This window comes from Amblyraja radiata, chromosome 9 (assembly GCF_010909765.2).
Source record: "Amblyraja radiata isolate CabotCenter1 chromosome 9, sAmbRad1.1.pri, whole genome shotgun sequence".
In the NCBI taxonomy this organism is placed as follows: Eukaryota; Metazoa; Chordata; class Chondrichthyes; order Rajiformes; family Rajidae; genus Amblyraja; species Amblyraja radiata.
The window spans coordinates 3,217,828-3,243,484 of NC_045964.1; the positions used below are offsets into that span (position 1 = coordinate 3,217,828).

General features: G+C 45.6%; 1 protein-coding gene across 4 annotated transcripts in view; it reads left to right on the top strand.

The window, feature by feature from the left end:
• The window catches only part of evl (Enah/Vasp-like), a 201,585-nt gene that overhangs the window by 101,705 nt on the left and 74,223 nt on the right, over window positions 1-25,657 (top strand). The gene's annotated exons all lie outside the window — the stretch shown is intronic.

Genomic DNA, 25,657 nt, shown 5'->3' on the forward strand with positions numbered 1-25,657 from the left:
AGTTTTAGAACTCATGAGAAATGTGGAAACAAGGAACTGCAGATGCTGGTTTACAAAAGAAGGCACAGAGTGCTGGAGTAACTCAGCGGATCAGGCAGCATCTGTGGAGAACATGGATAGGTGACGTTTCACAGAGTGCTGGAGTAACTCAGCGGGTCAGGCAGCATCTGTGGAGAACATGGATAGGTGACGTTTCACAGAGTGCTGGAGTAACTCAGCGGGTCAGGCAGCATCTGTGGAGAACATGGATAGGTGATGTTTCACAGAGTGCTGGAGTAACTCAGCGGGTCAGGCAGCATCTGTGGAGAACATGGATAGGTGACGTTTCACAGAGTGCTGGAGTAACTCAGCGGGTCAGGCAGCATCTGTGGAGAACATGGATAGGTGACGTTTCACAGAGTGCTGGAGTAACTCAGCGGGTCAGGCAGCATCTGTGGAGAACATGGATAGGTGACGTTTCAGGTCGGGACCCTACTTCAGACTTAATTCTCCATGAATTCTCCGTGAATTATCCCACTTTCACATCCACTCCTTACACACTAGGGAAAAACTGAGGGAGGCCAAATAAACTTCAAGCCCGCACGTCTGTGGGATGTGGGAGGAAACCTGAGCACCCAGAGGCAACCCACGTGGTCACAGGGAGAATGTGCAAACTCAACACAGACGACATCCGAAGTCGGGAAGAAAAACAGTATCAAAGCTTCCAAGTCAAAGTCTCTTTGTCCAAACTACACTCCCTGCTCCTAAATTGAAGTTGTGTCTTTTTCTGCAGAATGTTCTGCAAATAACTGATGCAAGAATTTCAGTCCAAAGACCCTTCAAGACAAAAGGTCAAATAAAGTTTTCAACTTAAAACATTAAACAAAACATTATGGCGGCACGGTGGCGCAGCGGTGGAGTTGTTGCCTTACAGCGCCGGAGACCAACCCGGGTTTGATCCCGACTACAGATGCTGTCTGTACGGAGTTTGCACGTTCTCCCCACGTGACCGGCGTGGGCTTTCTCCGAGATCTCCTCCCACACTCCAAAGACGGGCAGGTTTGTAGGTTAATTGGCTTGGTATGAATGTAAAGTGTCTCTAGTGTGTGTAGGGTAGTGTTAGTGTACGGGGATCGCTGGTCGGTGCGGACTTGGTGGGCCAAAGGGCCTGTTTCAATGCTGCATCTCTAAACTAAACTGAAAGTTAAGGGCCTGTCCCACTTACGTGTCCTTGGCTTGCAAATTACGTGACCTCATGGTCGCTTGAGGCATACGGGCACCGTATGGACGCGCGGGGCCGGTCCCACTTAGAAGCGCGGGGGGTAAGGAGTTGTGCACGACATCGCGCGGGGCTCCGAAATTCTTGCAGTGCACGAATGGCCTATCGCGGAACTGACGGCCAAAGTGGGACAGACCCAAGACCCTGGCGCTACGCAACGTCTCACCTTCAACAGCAGCAGAAGCAGGCAAACGATCGCCGAACTCGGCCTGGGGCTCACGGCCGTTGCGGTCCGGATCCGCCCCCGCTTCTACTCCCAGAGCGGGGCCAAGAAAATTGAATATGGACACAAAATGCTGGAGTAACTCAGCGGGACCAGCAGCATCTCTGGAGAGAAGCAATGGGTGATGTTTCGGGTCAAGACCCTTCTTTTCAGACTGAATAAGGGTCTCGACACGAAACGTCACCCATTGCTTCTCTCCAGAGATGCTGCCGGTCCCGCTGAGTTACTCCAGCTTTGTGTCCATCTTCAAATTACGTCACGCGCTCCAGACGGCTGTGCGTACGTATGTAATTGCGCCCGACCTTCGCTTGACCGTCTCGGCTCAACGCGACCACGAGGTCGCGTAATTTGCGTGCCAAGGACACGTAAGTGGGACAGGCCCTTTAGTATTGCTTCCCTTTCTACAGATGCTTTTTATTTCAGATTTCCAGCATCTGCACGTTTTTATAAGTTAATTTAACACAGGTTCTGCCAGCACTAACGTTCCTTACAGGTTGATTGTTGTTTTCTAGAAATTTCCCTGACATTTCTGAAAGTTGCGAAACCTACCGACATGGCTTAATTATTCTTGAAAGAAATGCGTATCAAACTATGATGCTCATTTCCCTATTCCTCTACACAGAAGATGGAGTTTTATTTATTAACCCAAAGTTGCTTCAAGTACTTCCACCTTTATGAAGGAGATGAGGAGGAATTTCTTTAGTCGGAGGGTGGTGAATCTGTGGAATTCTTAGCCACAGAAGGCAGTGGGGGCCAAGTCAATAGATATGTTTAAGGCAGAGATAGATAGATTCTTGATTAGTACGGGTGTCAGGGGTTATGGGGAGAAGGCAGGAGAATGGGGTTAGGAGGGAGAGATAGATCAGCCATGATTGAATGGTGTAGTAGACTTGATGGGCCGAATGGCCTAATTCTACTCCTATAACTTATGAACTTATGAAGTGTATGCAAGTATTAAACCTAGGCTTTAGACATTACTTTAGACTTTAGAGATACAGTGCGGAAACAGACCCTTCGGTCCACCGAGTCCGTGCCGACCAGCGATCCCCGTACGCTAGTTCTATCCTACACACTAGGGACAATTTACAATTTACCAAAGCCAATTAACCTACAAAGCCGATGTGGGAGGAAATCGGGGCACCCAGAGAAAACCATCGTGGTCCCAGGGAGAACGTTCAAACTCCATATAGACTGCAGCCACAGTCAGGATTGAACCCGGGTCTCTGGCGCTGGAAGGCGACAACTCTACCGCTGCGCCACCGTGCTGCCCATTTTGCTAGGTTTTGTCAAAGATTTGGGGCTATGTGTGGACATCATTGCATACAACCAGCAGAAATGATCGTGCAAGAGTATAATTTTGCTGATTGAGACATGATAAATTCTACATATTTTAGGTTAATGATAATGGAACTGTTTTAGAAATCATCTGCCAATTCCACGCACAGTCAATTGGACAAGTTTTAACTTTGTTCTTTATAGTGTTACAACTGTTTAATGCCACGCACTTGAGGTATTGCCTAAGTGATATTTTTTCAATTCGTAACAGTGCCTCCCAGCACCACAGACCCGGGTTCAATCCTGATCTCAGGTGCTGTCTATGTGGAGTTTGCACATTCTCGGGTTTTCTCCGGGTGCTCCGGTTTCCTCCCACACTCCAAAGAAGTGCGGGTTTGCAGGTTAATTGGCCCTCTGTAAATTGCCCCCTAGTGCGTAGGCAGCGCAATGACATAGAACTAGTGTGAATGGTCGGCGTGGACTCGGTGGGCCGAAGGGCCTGTTTCCATGCTGTATCGCTAACACAAACCAAACTATAGTAAGATTGTTGATCATTTCTGCATTTGAAATTATGACACTTGATAATATTTGGAATTTTCTTTTGGTTAAATGTTAAACATATAAAATTATAAAAGGACTGGAAAAGCTAGATGCAGGAAAAATGTTCCCAATGTTGGGCGAGTCCAGAACCAGGGGCCACAGTCTTAGAATAAAGGGGAGGTCATTTAAGACTGAGGTGAGAAAAAACTTTTTCACCCAGAGAGTTGTGAATTTGTGGAATTCCCTGCCTCAGAGGGCAGTGGAGGCCAAGTCACTGGATGGATTTAAGAGAGAGTTAGATAGAGCTCTAGGGGCTAGTGGAGTCAAGGGATATGGGGAGAAGGCAGGCATTGATTGGGGACGATCAGCCGTGATCGCAATGAATGGCGGTGCTGGCTCGAAGGGCCGAATGGCCTCCTCCTGCACCTATTTTCTATGATTCTATGTTTAAATTAAATAAAGTGTTGAATGAAATAATTTAAGAGGCCCAGGCAACTTTTGTCAACAGCTGCCAGTCCATATTGAATTGCTCACTAGAAAGCATTTTTTTGTTTCTCGATTAAGGAAAGCCATTTAGAATATTGGATATTTTTTAAGCTTCTACTTAATTATTGACAATACACTGAGGGCTTCATTCCTGCCAGTGTATCGGTTACATTGATGGCTTATCTTTGACGTTTGGGAGGGTATTATGTCAGGTGTAGAGCAGGCATAAGTAAACTAATCCTGCCTGACCACACCATGCTCCATAGAGAGGACGTCTGCCATTGCTCCTGCTCCTGCTCCTGTCAATGTAGCCGCGTACTTTTCTGCCGAATATTCTGTAGGTAACTGATGCACGTGAATCGTTTGTGTGGCTTGACAAATTAATGTTGAATGTTGTGATTTAGTTGTGGCACAAACTCTGTCGGGTTTGGCCGAACCGGGAGATACCAGATCCTGCAGATTCGGTGTCAATCGGGCAATTCCCCGATGTGGAATTGTAATAAGTCTAATGATGGACTCCATTGAGAGGATCGGTTGCTAAATAATGTTTAGGAAGGAACTGCAGATGCTAGTTTACACTGAAGATGGACACAAAATGCCATTTCTCTGGAGAGATGCTGCCCGTCGCCTCAGAATTAAAGGACGTTCCTTTTCTTTAGTCAGAGGGTGGTGAATCTGGTGGTGAATTATTTGGCACAGAGGGCTGTGTAGGCCAAGTCAATGGATATTTTTAAGGAAGAGATAGATAGGTTCTTGATTGGTATGTGTGTCAAGGGTTGTGGGGAGAAGGCAGGGAAGTGGGAGATAGATCAGCCATGATTGAATGGTGGAGTAGACTTGATGGGCTAAATGGCCTAATTCTGCTCTTATTACATGTGACCTCATGAATGGGTGACGTTTCGGGTCGAAGAAGGGCCTCGACCCGAAACATCACCCATTCCTTCTATCCAGAGATGCTGCCTGTCCCGCTGAGTTACTCCAGCATTTTGCGGCTAAAAAATGGTTCTTGTATCTGATGTTTGTGCTCTACATCATCACAGTATCAACAACACAACAAAGCATTCAGCCACAGAGTTCCATTTGACATCAGTGACTTAAGGGAGCCTTACTGTGGGCAACATGTATTGTAGGTGAGATTGAGTACCAAAAGTTGCTTGTTCATGTTCTGATCTCACTGCTGCTTCATGTTCTAAAGGATGGTTTAAACTTTAGACTTTGGACCTCCGAGATACAGCACGGAAACAGTCCCTTTCAATCATTGGCTATATTTAAGAGGGAGTTAGATGTGGCCCCTGTGGCTAAAGGGATCAGGGGGTATGGAGAGAAGGCAGGTACAGGATACTGAGTTGGATGATCAGCCATGATCATATTGAATGGCGGTGCAGGCTCGAAGGGCCTAATGGCCTACTCCTGCACCTATTTTCTATGTATCTATGTTTCAGCCCATCGAGCCCAAAATTTGTTCCTAATTGATTTTATGTTCATTCCTTTCACTGCTTGCATGCGACACTTAACCTCCACGACTGCTTGATTGAAGATTGACTGAAAAAACTTTGTGGAGGTTCATAAAATGGTTTGAGAATTAAAATGTGGGTTACTGTGAATTTAATTAATTAATGTCATATTGCTGTTATGTAATTCATCTTTTAATTACTTCCCTGCCTTTCACCTACTCTTTTTTTTGTTCCAGAATTTAATTTTGCCTGAATAGCTAATTAAAATTATTAGTGTGCAATTATGTGCACTAATCATTTATTCCTAAATTACACTTTTAACCCAATCAGGAAAGTATGATTCAATTTAGTAACTTGTATCATTATTTGCAGATACTATGACAACATTTAAAAGCATCCCAACAGGTACATGGATAGGACAGGTTTGGGCCAAATGCGGGCAGGTGGGACTACTGTAGATGAGACATCTGGGTTGGCATGGGCAAATTGGACCGAAGGGCCTGTTTCCGTGCTGTATGACGTTATGACGTTATGACTATTGTTGATTGTCCTATAATTAATTTTTTTCTATCTTATAATTTGTAATTCCTGAGATGTCAGGACTTTCATATGAAGAAAGACTGGATAGACACGGCTTGTACTCGCTAGAATTTAGAAGATTGAGGGGGGATCTTATAGAAACTTACAAAATTCTTAAGGGGTTGGACAGGCTAGATGCAGGAAGATTGTTCCCGATGTTGGGGAAGTCCAGGACAAGGGGTCACAGTTTAAGGATAAAGGGGAAATCCTTTAGGACCGAGATGAGAAAAAAAAAATTTACACAGAGAGTGGTGAATCTGTGGAATTCTCTGCCACAGAATGTAGTTGAGGCCAGTTCATTGGCTATATTTAAGAGGGAATTAGATGTGGCCCTTGTGGCTAAAGGGATCAGGGGGTATGGAGAGAAGGCAGGTACAGGATACTGAGTTGGATGATCAGCCATGATCATATTGAATGGCGGTGCAGGCTCGAAGGGCCGAATGGCCTACTCCTGCACCTATGTTTCTATGTGACCATTGTATTTGCGACTCATTGCAATAGTCTTCACTATTTACCCATTAAATAGTGAGTAAATAGTACACTGTCAAGACAGTCCAATGCTTCTGCTGCCAAGAAGCACATCATTCTCACAAAGGAATGTTGCACTGCTGGTGAAACTTGGTATGGTGCTGCATATAACATTTTAGACCATCAGTGTTGTGAAATTAACCACTGTTGCCATGTTTTAACAAAAAGCTTTGACCTGAAGCAACTATTCAATATTATGCTGACTCCACATATAAGTTTCTTTGATATACACTAAATGCTGGAGTAACTCAGCGGGTCAGGCAGCATCTCTGGAGAGAAGGAATAACCAACGACCTGAAACGTCTCCCATTCCTTCTATCCAGAGATGCTGCCTGTCCCTGCGGAGTTACTCCAGCTTTTAGTGTCGACGAATAGGTGACGTTTCGGGTCGAGACCCTTCTTCAGACTGAGAGTCAGGGGAAAGGGAAACAAGAGATATAGATGGTGATGTAGAGAGATGTAGAACAAATGGATGAAAGATATGCAAAAAAGTAACGCTGATTAAGGTGACCCGATGACCAACGATGACCCGCTGAATTACTCCAGCTTTTTGCTTCTCTCTCCGGTTTAAACCAGCATCTGCAGTTCCTTCCTACACATATACATTTCTTTGGTTCCCTTTGAAATTTAAGAGGTTTGTAGTCTGCACTCGATGCTGTCGTCATCCAGCCTGTGTGCTGTTTTAATTGATGATGATCTAGAAGAGAGAGTGCATGTTGCATGAATTAAATTAATCTGAATTAAACAGCAATGTCCATAAATTGGCGAGTTATAATCATATCAGTATTATTGTATAATGACAGTATAAAGATGTTTCTATAATCTTAAGTACTATAGACATCTGCAATGACCTGGGTGTCATGGTACACCAGTCATTGAAAGTAGGCATGCAGGTGCAGCAGGCAGTGAAGAAAGTGAATGGTATGTTAGCTTTCATAGCAAAAGGATTTGAGTATAGGAGCAGGGAGGTTCTACTGCAGTTGTACAGGGTCTTGGTGAGACCACACCTGGAGTATTGCGTACAGTTTTGGTCTCCAAATCTGAGGAAGGACATTATAGCCATAGAGGGAGTACAGAGAAGGTTCACCAGACTGATTCCTGGGATGTCAGGACTTTCAAATGAAGAAAGACTGGATAGACTTGGCTTATACTCGCTAGAATTTAGGAGATTGAGAGGGGATCTTATAGAAACGTACAAAATTCTTATGGGGTTGGACAGGCTAGATGCAGAAAGATTGTTCCCGATGTTGGGGAAGTCCAGGACAAGGGGTCACAGCTTAAGGATAAGGGGGAAATCCTTTAGGACCGAGATGAGGAGAAACTTTTTCACACAGAGAGTGGTGAATCTCTGGAACTCTCTGCCACAGAGGGTAGTTGAGGCCAGTTCATTGGCTATATTTAAGAGGGAGTTGGATGTGGCCCTTGTGGCTAAAGGGATCAGGGGCTATGGAGAGAAGGCAGGTACGGGATACTGAGTTGGATGATCAGCCATGATCATATTGAATGGCGGTGCAGGCTCGAAGGGCCGAATGGCCTACTCCTGCACCTATTTTCTATGTATCTATGTATCTATGTAATGAGGAGAATGGTGTTACTTTGAAGACATTTGTCACATGGATCTTCAAGGAATGCGCTTTAGGCGGCACGGTGGTGCAGCGATAGAGTTGCTGCCTTAAAGGGCCTGTCCCACGAGCATGCGACCTGCATGCGGTAAGCGCGACCTAAAGGGCTGGTCCCACCAGCATGCGCCTGCATGCGGCAAGCGCGACCTAACGTGGTCGTTTGAGCCGTACGGCATGCGGCAAGCGCGACCAAACCAGAAGCGGGAGCCGCGCGGAGGTCGAGTGAGTGACACGGCGTCGAGGCGGCTGCGGGCCGGCAGGCCGTTGCCGCGCGGAATTTTTGAACACGGTCAGTTTTTCGGAGCCCCGCGCGATGTCGGGACCAGCCCCGCACAACTCCATACGGCTCTGGCGATCGAAGTGGGACCGGCCCCGCGAGGCCGTACGGCTCAAGCGACCACGTTAGGTCGCGCTTGCCGCATGCAGGTCGCATGCCCGTGGGACAGGCCCTGTAGATCGTGCTTGCCGCATGCAGGTCACATGTCCGTGGGACAGGCCCTTTACAGCGCCAGAGACCCAGGTTCAATCCTGACTACGACTGCTCTCTGTACGGAGTTTCTACGTTCTCCCCGTGACCGCGTGGGTTTTCTCCGGGTGCTCCGGTTTCCTCCCACACTCCAAAGACGTGCAGTTTGTAGATTAATTAGCTTTGGCAAAAATTGTAAATTGTCCTTGGTGTGTAGGATAGTGCAAGTGTACACGGTGATCGCTGGGAGGCGTGGACTCGGTAAGGTGGGGCCTGTTTGTGCGCTGTACCTCTAAAGTCTAAAAGCCTAAAAACATTCAACGTCTTACAATTTATGGTAGACAAAAGTAGGCCCGAAATGTTGCCTATTTCCTTCACTCCATAGATGCTGCTGCACCCGCTGAGTTTCTCCAGCACTTTTGTCTACCTTCGATTTTCCAGCATCTGCAGTTCCTTCTTAAAAATGTGTTACAATTTATGAGGGGTTGTGAAAGCTGACAAGAACCAAGATTCTGGTGTTCTGACCAATGCTAATTGTATTTAAAACAGAACACACTGGGAATGCTTTTTGTGGAGAGGAAAACAGAATTCTCTGTTCAGGCCAATGTCCTTTCATCAGAAAGAGTGCAAGCTAAATAAAGATAGATGAAGTGTAAATTACAATGAAAAGAGGAAGGGGCGAGGGGATCAAAAGGGAAGATCTTTGAGGATGAAAGGTAAGTATTTTTAACAAAATGGTTCATAAGGTAAGGTGAAAGGTGAAGTAATGAATCGTAAAAGATCAAAGAGTGAATGTACTGGAATGGTTATCCAAAAGTACTGAGTGGGAGTCCTGTGTTTGCTGAAAAGGTGATTGTCTCATCTCATGGAAGTCAGCATTGGGATGGAAGGATTTTCCAGTCAGAAGTTAAAGTCTGGCTGCCCGAGATAATGGAAGGTCCACCACCGGTTTTTCCAACACGTTTGGTTCCAGAGCCTTGACGTACTGACTGTTTTACCGGACTAACAGAGGTCAGGGCCTCGAGGGGCTGAGATACCGGCCCGTATATCGGCCGCGGAAGTCGGCTGTGGGAACGGATCTGCCGACTACACCCGGGCTGGAGTTCCAGAGCCCCGCCCGGAGCAGGGGGCAAATTCAACCCACTGATCGGCTATGGAAGTCCCGATGAGGTAGAGATCGGACGCCTCACCCAGCCTTGGTGCCACATCTTTGGGGGGGGGGAGGGGGGGGGGGATTCAATTCAATTCAATTCAATTCCAGTGTATACAAGCCCAGTCGCTCCATTCTTTCAACATATGACAGTCCCGCCATCCAGGGATGTAAAAAATGGTCATAAAACCTTGGTGGATAAATAGAGTTTAGATACAGATCAAGCTAACAATGCTTTGCTCTCTACTTTGTAAAAAGACAGAAGATAAACCTTTAAAGACCTATGTCATTCTCACTGCAGAGAACGTGGAAGATCATTAACTACCAAGCAATTGATCCCCAAAGCTCCTTCAAGTACACTCTTGTAATTTTAGTTTTGGTTAGTTTAGTCAAGTCAAGTCAAGTCACATTTATTTATATAGTACATTTAAAAAACAACTCTCGTTGGCCAAAGTGCTTTACATTTGTTATAGGAATAGTATAAACAAACAAATTACATACATATATACATGTAGCCCTCGCTCAGTGGACGTCAGGAAAGGCTTGGGAGTATAGATACGTTTTTAGTCTTGACTTAAAGGAGTCGATGGAGGGGGCAGTTCTGATGGGAAGGGGGATGCTGTTCCAGTCTAGGAGCTGCAACCGCAAAGGCGCGGTCACCCCTAAGCTTATGCCTAGACCGCGGGATATTCAGCAGCCCCAAGTCGGCCGATCTGAGGGGCCTGGAGGTGGAGTGGTAGGTGAGAAGACTTTTTATGTAGGTGGGGGCAAGCCCATTGAGGGCTTTGTAGACATAGAGGAGAATCTTGAAGTTTATACGGAACCACACAGGGAGCCAGTGGAGAGGCCAGGATCGGGGTGATGTGGTCCCTTCTTCGGGTGAGTTTAGTTTAGTTTAGATACATTTAAATCCGGATATTTTGTCCGGGTTAAAGGAGGGTCCGGACCACCAGTGGCTGGAAAATCGGTGGTGGACCCGTGTTAAGCTTCAGAATTGAAGTAGGATAGAGAATTAAATAAACAGATTACTGAAACCTTAGTCACCCTGTACACTGTACAGGAATGTTCTGCAAAGCAGTTTCCTCATCTATATTTAGACCTCTCAACGCCTAAGTGCAAATGTGAATTGTTTTCTCTGGAGAGTTAAAGGCTGAGGGAGTCCACTTTGAAGTTAAAAAAATGGTGAGGTATAGATAGAGCAGAAAGGTCAGAGTGGAAAGGTCACATACTTGAGGGCAAAGCTTTAAGGGCAGTGGGGGAGGTTTAAAGTGATATGTGGGGCTGTTTTTTACACAGAGCAGTATAACCATTGAACAAAAGTTTCACTGTACATTTGTGCATGTGATAAGTAAGTAAGTAAGTTTATTGGCCAAGTATTCACATACAAGGAATTTGCCTTGGTGCTCCGCCCACAAGTAACAACATGACATACAGTGACAGTTACGAATGACTCAGAAAACACTAAACATTAATAATAATAAAACATTAATGATAAAACACCATTGATCAAGCATGTGAACCAACAAAATACCAGATCAAAGGGAGGTTACAGATTTTTGGCTGTTGAGTAGAGCAACTACTCGTGGATAAAAACTGTTTTTATGTCTGGCTGTGGCAGCTTTGACAGTCCGGAGTCGCCTTCCAGAGGGAAGTGATTCAAAGAGTTTGTGGCCAGGGTGAGAGGGGTCAGAGATGATCTTGCCCGCTCGCTTCCTGGCCCTTGCAGTGTACAGTTCATCAATGGAGGGAAGGTTGCAGCCAATAACCTTCTCAGCTGATCGGACGATTCGCTGCAGCCTCCAGGTGTCGTGCTTGGTGGCTGAGCCAAACCAGACCATGATGGGGAAGGTGAGGACAGACTCTACGATGGGCGTGTAGAATTGGACCATCATTGCCTGTGGCAGATTGTGCTTCCTCAGCTGCCGTAGGAAGTACATCCTCTGTTGTGCCTTTTTGACTGTGGAGTCGATGGTAGCCCCACACTTAAGGTCCTTGGAGATGATGGTTCCCAGGAACTTAAAAGACTCCGCAGATGTGACTGTGGTGTTGTTGAGGGTGAGTGGGGGAGTGAATATAATGAAGCGCCAATGACCATTGTGTGCGGAACAGGGTGCAAGGAGGGGTGATGGAAGCAGATACAACAGTGGTGTTTAAGAGGCAATTAAATGGACACATGGATAAGCAGGGCACATGCAAGTGTGTAGCGTGTAATAAGAATTCTATCACTGTACTGCCGCACAAGGGAACGACAATAAACTAAACTCAACTACACAGGCAGAAGGGCCTTGTTGAATTTAGCATAAAGTTGAGCACAGACCTTGTGGGCTGAAGGGCCCTCTCCTGTTCTGTATTGTTCTATGTTCTAACGTTGGAGAGAGCTATGTGAGGAGGAGCAAATATACTGCAATAGATGGTGAAATTGTCAAATGGATTACTGCCTTGGCTGGGCATGCCTCTTTAGTCTCTGGTATTAGAGGGTGAGATCTCCAGAGGTGAGATTATTCATTGTTTAGGAAATGATGGCTAGATGTTCAGTGATAGTGTCTTGGTCCGTGGGTGGCACGGTGGTGCAGCGGTAGAGTTGCTGCCTCACAGCGCCAGAGACCTGGCTTCCATCCTGACTACGGTGCTGTCTGTATGGAGTTTCGACATTCTCCCCATGACCACAAGGGCTTTCTCCGGGAGCTCTGGTTTTCTCCCACACTCCAAACATAGAAACATAGAAAATAGGTGCAGGAGTAGGCCATTCGGCCCTTCTAGCCTGCACCGCCATTCAATATGATCATGGCTGATCATCCAACTCAGTATCCTGTACCTGCCTTCTCTCCATACCCCCTGATCTCTTTAGCCACAAGGGCCACATCTAATTCCCTCTTAAATATAGCCAATGAACTGGCCTCAACTACGTTCTGTGGCAGAGAATTCCAGAGATTCACCACTCTCTGTGTGAAAAATGTTTTTCTCACCTCGGTCCTAAAAGACTTCCCCCTTATCCTTAAACTGTGACCCCTTGTTCTAGACTTCCCCAACATCGGGAACAATCTTCCTGCATCTAGCCTGTCCAACCCCTTAAGAATTTTGTACGTTTCTCTAAGATCCCCCCTCAATCTTCTAAATTCTAGCGAGTACAAGCCGAGTCTATCCAGTCTTTCTTCATATGAAAGTCCTGACATCCCAGGAATCAGTCTGGTGAACCTTCTCTGCACTCCCTCAAAGACAAACAGTACAGGTTTGTAGAATTGTAATTGTAGAATTTGCTTCAGTTTAGTCCCTAGTGTGTGCATGTTAATGCTAGTGTGCGGGGATCGCTGGTTGGTGCAGACTCGGTGGGCCGAAAGGCCTGTTTCCATGCTGTATCTCTAAACTAAAGTAAAATAAACCAGAAGGTGGTATGGAGCGGTGCAAGGGTTGGCTTCTGATGCCTGCAAGGTGTAGGTCAGTTTGCTGCTAGCTGGTTTAATTATCCTATTGGGACTGATCCTCACGTTACAGATTTCAAGGTGAATGAGCGAAGAGGAAAAATTGAAACAAAAAAATCTTTATTGTATCCATGTGTATGTAGTCCTTTCATTAACTGGATAGCACGCAAACAAAATCTTTCCACTGGATCTCGGTACACATGACAATAGCAAACAAAACAGATAAACTATGATTCCATGATACTTAATTATCACATGTACCTAGGTACAGTGAAGCTCTTCATTTTGAATACAATCCGGTAAGACTATACTATAGATAAGCACATTCATAGATGAGTATTGTAGACAACTGTAGTGTAAGAATAGTAGACTTCACCGAAGCAGTACACAATGAATCTGCATGTTCTGTTCCAAAGACTGGATCGACTCGGCTTGTACTCGCTAGAATTTAGAAGATTGAGGGGGGATCTTATAGAAACTTACAAAATTCTTAAGGGGTTGAACAGGCTAGATGCAGGAAGATTGTTCCCGATGTTGGGGAAGTCCAGAACAAGGGGTCACAGTTTAAGGATAAGGGGGAAATCTTTTAGGACCGAGATGAGAAACATATTTTTCACACAGAGAGTGGTGAATCTGTTAGATGTGGTCCTTGTGGCTAAAGGGATCAGGGGGTATGTAGAGAAGGCAGGTACAGGATACTGAGTTGGATGATCAGCCATGATCATATTGAATGGCGGTGCTGGCTTGAAGGGCCGAATGGCCTCCTGCACCTATTTTCTATGTTTCTAGGTTAAACCCAGTGCTCAGTTGGTTTACTAAATCAGAGGGAACTCCAGATACTAGGCATGAGTACTCTTGGACAATTGTCACCTTTGAGGGAGTTTTCAGATGATAAAGCACACAAACAGTACTCAGTAAAGCAATCTTTACTTTAGACTTTGGAGACAACATGGAAACAGGCCCTTCGGCCCACCAAGTCCGCGCCGACCAGCGATCTCCGTACACTACGGTATCCTACACACCAGGGATAATTTTACAATTTTACTGAAGTCAATTAATCTACAAACCTGCTCGTCTTTGTAATATGGGAGGAAACCGGAGCACCCGGAGAAAACCCACACGGTCACGGGGATTGGTGGTAAGGTCGAGGGGGAGGTCTCTGACAAAGAGCAATCCAACCAAGACCTCAACGGTGGAACAGGCGGAGGACGATGGCTGACCTTAGTGGAGCGTCACAACGGCTGGGAAGGCGGATGAAGGCTGCAGCAGAAAAGGGTCTCCAGTCGTCTTGGACTCAATGCCACTGGATCCTGACCCAGATCTGTCAAGGACCATGGGGTGGCTGTCTGTGCACCAGTCTCCCCACGTTAAACACAGTCACGCACAGGCGTCCTCCATATAGGGAATAGCACCCTGGAGACACCCATGGTCAGCCATGACTGAGGGGGGGCCTAAGAATATGCATACCAACCTCTGTGTGAAGAAGTTAGTTAGTTTAGTTTATTGTTATGTGTACGGTACAGTAAAACGCTTTCGTTGCGTGCTATCCAGTCAGTTGAAAGACATACATAATTCTAATTTACAGTGTATAGATACATGATAAGTGAATGACGTTTAGTGCAAGGTAAAGCTCGCAAAGTCTGATCATAGATAGCCCGAGGGTCACCAAAGATAGTAGTTCAGCACTGCTCTCTGATTATAGTAGGATGATTCAGTTGCCTCTGGGGCCCCTTTTAAATCTTTCCCTTCTCATCTTAAACCTATGTCCTCAACATTTTGATCACCCATCCCTGGGAAATAGATTGTGTAGATTTTTCTTATCTATCTATGGCCCTCATAATTTTATCCACCTTTTACAAGGTGATCACTCCAGCTAAAATGCTTCATGGAATAGAGTCCGAGCTTGTCCAACATTCTCTATAAAGCTATAACTCAGGCCCTCGAATCCTGCCAACATCCCTATAAATCTTCGTTGACTTATTTATGGCTCAAATTCACTTGAGATGCAAAATTTTGATTCTCTCAGGGTTATTGCAAGAAAGTTATTCGGAATAAAAGGAGAGATCTTTAGCTGAGGAGGAATTTCTCCAGCCAAAGGGTGGTGAATCTGTGGAATTCATTTCCACAGTCGGCTGTGGAGGCCAGGTCATTGGGTATTTTTAAAACAGAGATTGACAGATTCTTGATTAGTAAGGGTGTTAAAGGCTACAGGGAGAAGGCAGGAGAATGGGGTTGAGAGGGAAAGATAGATCAACCATGATTGAATGGTGGAGCAGACCTGTTGGCCCAAATGGCCTACATCTACTCCTCAAATTTATGAATTTACTCTGGAAGAGACAGATAGACCATTCATTAGTTGTTGGAAAATATGCCCCTGTGGACTTGAATAGTCAAAACTTCAGGTTCAGTCTGATTAAATTTGTGGTGTAATGGTATGATCAGATGAGAATGTGGTTCTGAATGATTGTGTGTTCAATGCCTTTAACACAATCAATGAACAGATTCATCAGTGATAGGAGCAGAATTAGGCTATTCGGCCCTTCGAGTCTACGCCACCATTCTATATCTTTCCCTCCTAACCTCATTCTCCTGCCTTCTTCCCATAACCTTTCATTCTGAGGCTGTGCCCTCTAGTCCTAGACTCTCCAACTAGTGGAAGCATACGGATTAAAAGGATCCAGGGAATTCCTAAATCAACTCTTATGATGTATTTTATTTAATCTGAAGTTAGAATTTCTTGGTGGTGAAGAAAGAGCAAGGTGGGATAGATTTGGCTCGTGATTTTGCTTGTAACTTAACGCCTTTTAATTAGATTATTGAGGATGTTGCAGGACTCGAGGGCCTGAGCTACAGGGTTGAGCAGGCAAGGACTTTATTCCTTGGAGCGCAGGAGGATGAGGAGTGATTATGTAGAGGTGCCTAAAATCATGAGGGGAACAGATAGAGTGAATCCATAGTCTTTTGTCCAGAGTCGGGAACCAGAGCACAGAGGTTTGTGGCGAGGGGGGAAAGATTTAATAGGAGCCTGAGTCGTAACTATTTTTAGGTGGGTGTATGGAACAAACTGCCCGAGAGGTAGTTGAGGCTGGAACCATAACTGTATTGAAAAGATATTTGGACAGGTACATGGATAGGAAATGTTTAGAGGGCTGTGGACCAAACGCGGGCAGGCGGGACTAGTGTAGATGAGGCCTTTTGGTCGGCGTGGACAAGTTGGGCTGAAGGGCCTGATTCCATGCTGTATGACTCCATGACTAAGTGCTAGTGCTACTCGGGAGAGTTTAGATGGGCATGGGGTCAGGACCCACTGGAGTAGTGAGGTAAATGGGAGGTTGGAAGTTGGTACAGCAGTTTCAGGGCAGGCAGGAGCACAGCAGGGAGTGAGAAGACATGGTTGGATTAAATGCCATTTATTTCATGGCCAGAGGTCTGAGAGGGAAGGCAGATGAACTTGGGTCGTTGGCTGGTACATGCAACAGAGGCATTGTGGCCATTGCGCACCTCGATTTAAGAATGGCTGCAAATAAAATCATGGTAACTCTAGACAAGTAAAGGGCCTGTCCCACTTGGCGATTTTTTTCGGCGACTGCCGGCGTCATATCAGTGTCGCCAAAAGATTTTGAACATTTCAAAATCCAACGGGGACAAAAAAAAAATGTTGCGACGTTTGAAAAAACACCGCGCGTCAAAACGTCATCACGCCGCGTCACGCCACGAAAATATTCGGTGACCTGATACATCAGTCAATGATGCTGGCAGTCGCCGAAAATATCGCTAAGTTGGCCAGGTTGAGTTAGTGGGCAGATGCGTGGCAGATGCAGTATAATCTAGATAAATGTGAGGTTATCCACTTTGGTGGCAAAAACAAGGGGGCAGATTATTATCTCAATGGGGTTAGGTTAGGTAAGGGGTAGGTACAGCGAGACCTGGGTGTCCTTGTACACCGGTCACTGAAAGTTGGCGTGCAGGTACAGCAGGCAGTGAAGAAAGCTATGGAATGTTGGCCTTCATAACAAGAGGATTGCAGTATAGGAGTAGAGATTCTTCTGCAGTTGTATAGGGCTCTGGTGAGACCACATCTGGAGTATTGTGTACAGTTTTGGTCTCCTAATTTGAGGAAGGACATCCTTGTGATTGAGGCAGTGCAGCGTAGGTTCACGAGATTGATCCCTGGGATGGCGGGACTGTCATATGAGGAAAGATTAAAAAGACTAGGCTTGTATTCACTGGAGTTTAGAAGGATGAGGGGGATCTTATAGAAATGTATAAAATTATAAAAGGACTGGACAAGCTAGATGCAGGAAAAATGTTCCCAATGTTGGGCGAGTCCAGAACCAGGGGCCACAGTCTTAGAATAAAGGGGAGGTCATTTAAGACTGAGGTGAGAAAAAACTTTTTCACCCAGAGAGTTGTGAATTTGTGGAATTCCCTGCCACAGAGGGCAGTGGAGGCCAAGTCACTGGATGGATTTACGAGAGAGTTAGATAGAGCTCTAGGGGCAGGTGGAATCAAGGGATATGGGGAGAAGGCAGGCACGGGTTATTGATAGGGGACGATCAGCCATGATCACAATGAATGGCGGTGCCGGCTCGAAGGGCCTCCTCCTGCACCTATTTTCTATGTTTCTATGTTAAGCCTATAACATCTGTGGTCGTAGTTTATTGGAGAGGATTCTGAGGGATAGGCATTTGTAAAGGCGGAGATTGATTTGGGATAATCAGCATGGTTTTTTGCACCACACCGTGTCCCCAGAAGTGGACAGAATTTTTTGAAGAAGTAGCAGAGGAATAGATCGGGTAGATGCACAGAGTCTTTTGCCCAGAGTAGGGCAATCGAGGACCAGAGGACATAGGTTCAAGGTGAAGGGGAAAAGATTAGGAATCTGAGGGGTAACTTTTTCACACATGGGTGTATGGAACAAGCTGCCAGAGGAGGTAGTTGAGGCTGGGACTATCCCATCATTTTTGAAACATGGATAGGACAGGTTTAGAGGGTTACGGACCAAGCAAGTGGGACTAGGGCAGCTGGGACATTGTTGGCTGGTGTGGGCGAGTTGGGCTGAAGGGCCTGTTTCCACACTGTATTACTCCATGACTCTAGTCAATGAGGGAAGGGTTATAGACGTGGTCGACATGGACTTCAGCAAAGTCCTTTACTGGGTTTCACATGATCCGCTGCTCTGGAAAGTTAGATTGCTTGACATAAAGGGAGAGATAGCTAACTGGATTGGCTTCATGGAAGGAAGCATGGTAGAAGGTTATTTATCAGACTGGAGGCCTGTGACTAGTGGTGTGCCTCAGGGTTCAATGCTGGGCCCATTGCTGTTGGTCACCTAGTGCAATGATCTGGATGAGAATGTTCAAGGCATGATTAGTAAATTTGTAGAGGGATATTGTGGAGAGTGGAGATGGATATCCAGAACAAAGGGACCAGTTGCCAGAGGAGGTGGGTTAGGCAGATACTATCAAAAGGCAGTTGGACAGGTTCATGGATAAGAAAGGAGCTCGCAGTCTCAGGTAAGAGACCGACGTTGGGAAGCTCCAAACGCCGCATGACATTCGACTAGCCCTGACCCGTGGTAGATCGCCCGGCACGGGGAAGCTGTGGTTCCCCCCCGATGCAGGAGCTTGATCGCCCCGATGAGGAGGCCCGCTGCCGGCTACGGGAGTAAAATCGTCCCGTCAACGGAAAGCTGGAGGCCCGCGGCCGCTGGAGTACAAAGAAGGGAGAGATTGTTTCGCCTTCCATCACCGTGTGCGGACAGGACGTCGAAGGATGAGAAGCTGAAGCCAAGAGGCCAACGCCAAGATGCCGAACGTACATCACGCCGAAAAGCCAAACGGACACGAACCAAAAAAGGACACAAAGCCAAACGAACACAACGCCGAAAGGATACATAGCCGAATGGACAGGACGCCAAACGAACACAACGCCGAAAGGATACATAGCCGAATGGACAGGACGCCAAACGCACACGACGCCGAAAGGACAAGACGCCGAAAAGCTGCCGAACTGACATAACGGAGAAAAGCCATGAAGCCGAATGGACATGACGTCTCCTGGGACGGGATTGGTCCGACATCTTGTCAGTCATCAACAAAGGTCAGCGATTGGTCCAGACCCCCGCGTCCATCACATCACTGGCCGGGGGGAGACGGGAGGGTGGGTGGGGAGCTTGAGCTTGCGTTTGTAGAATGGTGACAGAGACTCCACGCTGTTGCGATTGCCACAGACGCAGTGATGTGATGGATGGATCAATTGTTGACCTTTGTCGATGACTGACAAGGTGTCGGACCAATCCCGTCGCCGGAGAAGTACAAGGTACAGGTACAACAATTTAACTATTTTAAAATGTAACAAGGTACAACAAATTCTTGCAGCAAATATAGATTTTTTTAAGTGTTTCATACTTATTTATCATTTCGGCTTCATGTCCGTTCGGTGTCATAAATTTTCGGCTTCATGTCCGTTCAACGTCATTTCCTATCGGTGACGTGTCCGTTCGGCTTCGTGTCCTTTTGGCGTTGTGTCTGTTCGGCATCTCGGCTTTTCGACGTGATGTCCGTACGGCATCTTGGCTTCGACTTCTTGGCTTCGGTTTCGTGTCCTTCAGCGTCCCGCCCGGGTACCTTCCCTCACAGTGAGGAATGTGGAGGAGTCACTGTGGTGGATGTTTATGTTAAAATGTATTTTGTGTGTTGTGTTACATTTTATTAGAATGACTGTATGGCAAATCAAATTCCTCGTATGTTGCAAAACATACTTGGCTAATAAAATAAGATTATGATGATGCAGGAAAAATGTTCCCAATGTTGGGTGAGTCCAGAACCAGGGGCAACAGTCTTAGAATAAAGGGGCGTTTCCATTTAAGACTGAGGTGAGAAAAAACTTTTTCACGCAGAGAGTTGTGAATTTGTGGAATTCCCTGCCACAGAGGGCAGTGGAGGCCAAATCACTGGATGGATTTAAGAGAGAGTTAGATAGAGCTCTAGGGGCTAGTGGAGTCAAGGGAGATGGGGAGAAGGCAAGCACGGGTTATTGATAGGGGACGATCAGCCATGATCACAATAAATGGAGATGCTGGCTCGAAGGGCTGAATGGCCTCCTCCTGCACCTATTTTCTATGTTTCTCTGATTATTATAGAAGGTTTTAAGGGATATTGGCCAAACACTAGCAGGTGGGACTAGCTCAGAATGCACATCTTGGTCAGCATGGATGAGTTAGGCTGAAGGGCCTGTTTTTGCTCTGTGGGGCTCTATGTCCCGTTATTGGCAGATGACTGAAGGAGCTTAATGGAAATTAAAACTATAACAAAGTTTTTAATCGTATTACATGACTACCGTCTCTTAAACCGATCATCTTTCAGAGAGCAGGAGGGAATAGCCCCACCAAATTAGTGTTTGCTTGGCATAACTGAATATAAATAGTTTACTCATTGGAGTCTCAAAGTAATTTGTCAACGATTAGAAGAAATTGGTTGCCCCTCGATGAGCATTTATCAACTATGACAAATTCCATGTGCGATATCAGCACCATGGGAAAATTTAACTTTGGAAATAAAATGCCTGTAAATGTAAGTGTGCAGCAGTATTTTCCGCTTGATATTGTATGAATAGATATGGTTACATCTGGAGTTTATGCAGGAGAAATTGCCCCACTACAGAAATTTAACCAAGCACTTCTGATTCTGATAAATATTTGCCCCTGATTGCAACAAAGTTTAGCCAGAGGGTGGTGAATCTGTGGAATTCATTGCCACGGGCGGCTGTGGAGGCCAAGTCATTGGGTATTTTTAAAACGGAGATTGACAGATTCTTAATTAGTAAGCGTGTCAAAGGTTACGGGGAGAAGGCAGGAGAATGGGGTTGAGAGGGAAAGATAGATCGGCCACGATCGAATGGCGGTGTAGACATGATGGGCCGAATGGCCAAATCTGCTCCCTAGACTTGATCACTATACACCACGTTTCCAGAGTATCTCCATACATTTGCTCAAAGCAATGCCTTGACAGGCTCGGACAGTCCCTACAGATGATAAAGCATTTTCTGGGCAACCTCCAGCCATCGGGATGTGCTGCCTATTAATGTCAAGATCAGTGTCGTGTTAGCTTCAAGGTCAGTTTAAGTAGCCGCATCTGATCCAGCCTATTTTGGAATTGACTGTTCGGTGGAGTATTAGGGTGGTGAATGATACTCTCTATTCCAGGAAAAGGAACCAGCTCAAACTTTCCTTCAGAGAGGAGGTTGAACTTTCCCCAAAGAGCAGCTGATTATGTTCATGTTCATAAATCATAGGAGCAGAATTAGGCCATTCGGCCCATCGAGACTACTCCACCATTCAATCCAAGCTGATCTATCTTGCCTTTTCAACTCCATTCTCCTGTCTTCTTCAACAGGGTCCCGACCCAAAATGTCACCCATTCCTTCTCTCCAGAGATGCTGCCGGTCCTGCTGAGTTACTCCAGCTTTTTATGTCTATCTGTGACGTAGGAGGGGGCAGCACAGGGAGATACGTTGGTTAAAAAGACACATGGGATACCTGACTTCATGGCGTTCTCACCATATAAAAGAAGCAAGTGGATTTATACCTCAGGCTGCCTCGGCAAGGCCAGCAGCATAATCAAGGACCAGTCTCACCCTGCTCACTCCCTCTTCTCCCCTCTCCCATCGGGCAAAAGGTACAGAGGTGTGAAAACGCACACCTCCAGATTCAGAAGGTAGACAAAAATGCTGGAAAAACCTAGCGGATGAGGCAGCCTCTATGGAGCGAAGGAATAGGTGACGTTTTGGGTCGAGACCCTTCTTCAGATTCAGAGTCAGTTTCTTCCCAGCTGTTATCAGGCAACTGAATCATCCTACTAACAACTGCAGAGCAGTCCTGAGTTACTACCTACCTCTTTGGAGACCCTCAGACTAACTTTGATTGGACTTTACTCGACTTTATCTTGCACTAAATGTTATTCATGTTATTCTCTTTAACATGTATCTGTACACTAAGGATGGCTTGATTGTAATCATGTATTGTCTTTCCATTGAATGGTTAGCATGCAACAAAAGCTTTTCACAGCACCTTAGTCGACATGACAATAAACTAAACTAAACTGAAAAAAAAAGTAAGATTAAACGAGAACTTACCAGTTTGAAGTTTGATCTTTATTTTATGAGGGGTTACGATGAGTGGTTACGTGAAGAAGGCCGTCAGCCCGCATGCGCGTCAATCTTCAAAGCAGCGGTGTGAAATCACAGATAACAGTTGTTGAACTGAACATAGTAAGATTAGAGAGGACTAGAACTACCAGATGATCTTTATGATACGAGGGTTGGGAGCGGAGGGCACGTAATCGCTCATCGTAACTCCTCATAAAATAAAGATCAAACTTCAAACTGGTAAGTTCTCGTTTAATCTTACTATTTTACTTCGGAGTCACGTGAGTGACTACGTGAAGATTTTAAAGCTCTGTGATTTCATGCCGTGGATACGAGTCCATGCGTCACACACTGCATCAGTTGACCAGGATTAGTGAACATAATTAATGCATTCAGACATGACATAGATTTAAATATGCTGATGCTTTAATAATCAAAGAAATATAATAGTGACCCCTCTCATCCAGGGGGAAACTATAAAACGTAATCTAAAATGGAATTGGCAAAAGCCCCCAGTCTGGCGATTGGTTCATTATAAAACCTTTGGAACGTCAGTTCATTAGACTATCCTGCAGCCGCTATGATGTGGTCGAGAGGGACGTCCATTTCCCTCGCTGCTGACGTAGATGCAGCCCTGGTGGAGTGAGATTTTAAAATGTCAGTGTCCACACCTGCACATGCCAGAACCAGTTTTAACCATCTTGAAATGGTCTGCACTGTTACCTTGCTATGAGGTTTTGTGTAACTGATGAATACAGATAATTCTGAGCCTCGGAGGCTCTTGGTGACCTTGATATATTGTAGTATGTGTGTAACTACACACAACCGAAGGTCCATGGGGTATGCCATAAAAACTAATTGAGCCACGACGCCCCTGGTCTGCTCTGCTTAATTAAATCATAAACAAAAAAGGTTATATTATCAACAGATGAGAACATGCTGACCAGTCGCAGTTTATGTAACGTCTGGACCCGTTGCGCTGAAACCAGCGCCATGAGCATGACCACCTTGAGAGTGAGTTTGGGCAAAGACAGAGACGAAGCTGGAGCCCACTGGCAGAGCAGCATGAGCACCACGCTCACATCCCATATCTGTGTATACCGGGGCCTAGGGGGAGTAGAATTGAAAATGCCCTTCATGAATCTAGTTATCAAGGGGTGAGACCCAACAGTGTGGTGTCCCGATCCCAGCAATAAGTAAGATGATAATGCACTCCTGGCACTATTTATGGCACTATAACTAAGTTTCTGATCGTAAAACAGTCTTGATAGGAATTCCAACACATCCGTAATGCGTGCCATGTCATACGATATGTTCGAGAGTGAGCAGTACATCTCCCATTTCCTGATATGGGAGATGTACTGTTTCTGGGTACTCTCCCTCCAGGCCACAGTGATCACATCCACCTTACGATCTGATAGTCCGAGCCCCAGGTACGGTCTCCTCAGAATCTGCAAACCAATAAATTGATTCGGTCATGTAGTGGATCGTTCTCCCCAGTCACAGGGTGAACCAGCAGATTTCTGCTTTTGGGGACAGCCATAAAAGGCTGTGTTATTATACCCAGGACAAGTTGGAACCAAGGCTGTGTAGGCCAGTCTGGTACTACTAAAATGCCAGAGGCGGTGTCTTGCTTGATCTTGGCCAAGCATTGACTGATGAGGCAAAATGGGGGAAAAGCATACAAAAACTATCCATCCCAGTGTAGCGAGAATGCATCTACCGCCACTGCGTCTGGTTCCCATGAAACGTATTTTGGTAACTGGTGATTTAGTCTGGATGCAAACAAATCGACTTCTGGTACGCCATACCGAGCGACAATGTCGTTAAACACTTCATGATTCAACATCTATTCTGTGTTGTCATTGAATTTCCGTGACCTGGTGACCGTCACCATGTTGTATCTACCTGGTAAGTAGATAGCTGAAATCCAGATGTTTCTCGTAATACACCAGTGCCAAATAAGGTTAGACAATTTATCACAGGATACAGACTTGATTCCACCCATGTGATTAACGTATGCCACCGCTGTAGTGTTGTCAATCTGAAGTTGAACATGCACATACTGCATATTTCCACAATAGGCCTTCAGCCCATAGAGTGCTCCCAACAACTCTAAGTAATTAATACCATGTGACTGAAGAATTAATGACTCCTGCATATTCCATCTGCCACCGCAGCTTGAGACGGTGTTGGTAGCTCCCCATACTCGAGCACTAGCATCAGTTTGTAGAATAACTGATGGTGTATCGACTAAAATTGCACTGGAGCAATGCCGAATATTGGTCACCCGCCATTGTAACTCAGCAATGGCTTCAGCTGGCAACCGCATAGGTCTACCGAAGTGACCTGCATGGAATTTGAGTGCCTGCTCCTTTGCACAGTTGTAAATTTTGATAGTGCAAAGGGCCCGAACTGTAGCAGCTGGAAAAGCAGCAACTAGTTTGTCAATTATACTAGCTACATGTCTAATAGAAGGTTGGTCCTTAACAATGAGATTGTTACAGGCTTCTATTAATTCTAATTGCTTGCCCCAAGGCAGAGTCACAGTACATGTGAATTGAGTTAATGGTAATCCCAAATAATCAATTACTCTAGATGGTATCAATTTGGATTTAACTGGATGGATGAGGAACCCCAATCTCTCAAACATGAGTTTAGGTAGCTGACACAGATAATTCAGCTAATTCATAGTTTTCCCTATGATTAGGATGTCATCCAAGTATGCCATCACAATATGATTCTGAGCCCGGAGTAGCCCCAGGACCTGGTTTTAGTAATTTAGTGAATAATCTGGGGGCTGAGGTTAATCCATTAGGCAATGCTTTAAACTGCCCCAGTTGCCCCATCCAGCTAAACTTCAAATATCTCCGGTGATGCCCATGAATGGGTACCAAATAGTATGCATCTTTGAGGTCGATGCATGCCAGATAACATCACTTGGAAACCAGTTGTTTGGCAGTAACAAAGTTTTCCATTTTGAAGTGTTTATACTACACAAAGGTGTTAAGCTCAGTCAAGTCAAGGATGATTCGGCATCCTCCATCCTTCTTTTGCTTAGTAAATATATTGGACACAAATTGGTGAGATTCATGACACAACATCTCAATTACCCCTTTTTTGTGTAATGATTCAATTTCAGCTTGTGCATCCGAACATTCCTGTTGTGAAAGAACAAATGTGGGGTTCGGTGTATACTGTGTGGGTGGAAGCGAATTGAGAAGGAACTCAATTTGGAAGCCTTGTATACTGTGCAGTATAAATGGAGCTGATATTATCCAACGCCATTCATTCAAGAAAATTGTAATCTCCCCCCAACTTGTAACAATGTGTTCCACTGAGAACCAGACTCACCTACCTCAATGTTTACCGGTGGTATGGTGTTTGTTTCCACCCCCGAGGTTTGGGGGGTAGGACTGTCGGAGGGCGCCATCCTCGCATCTTGTACGTGGGCTGGCTTGGGCCTTGCCCTAAAAAAGACCTCTGTGCCAGTTGTTCGGCTTTCCCACC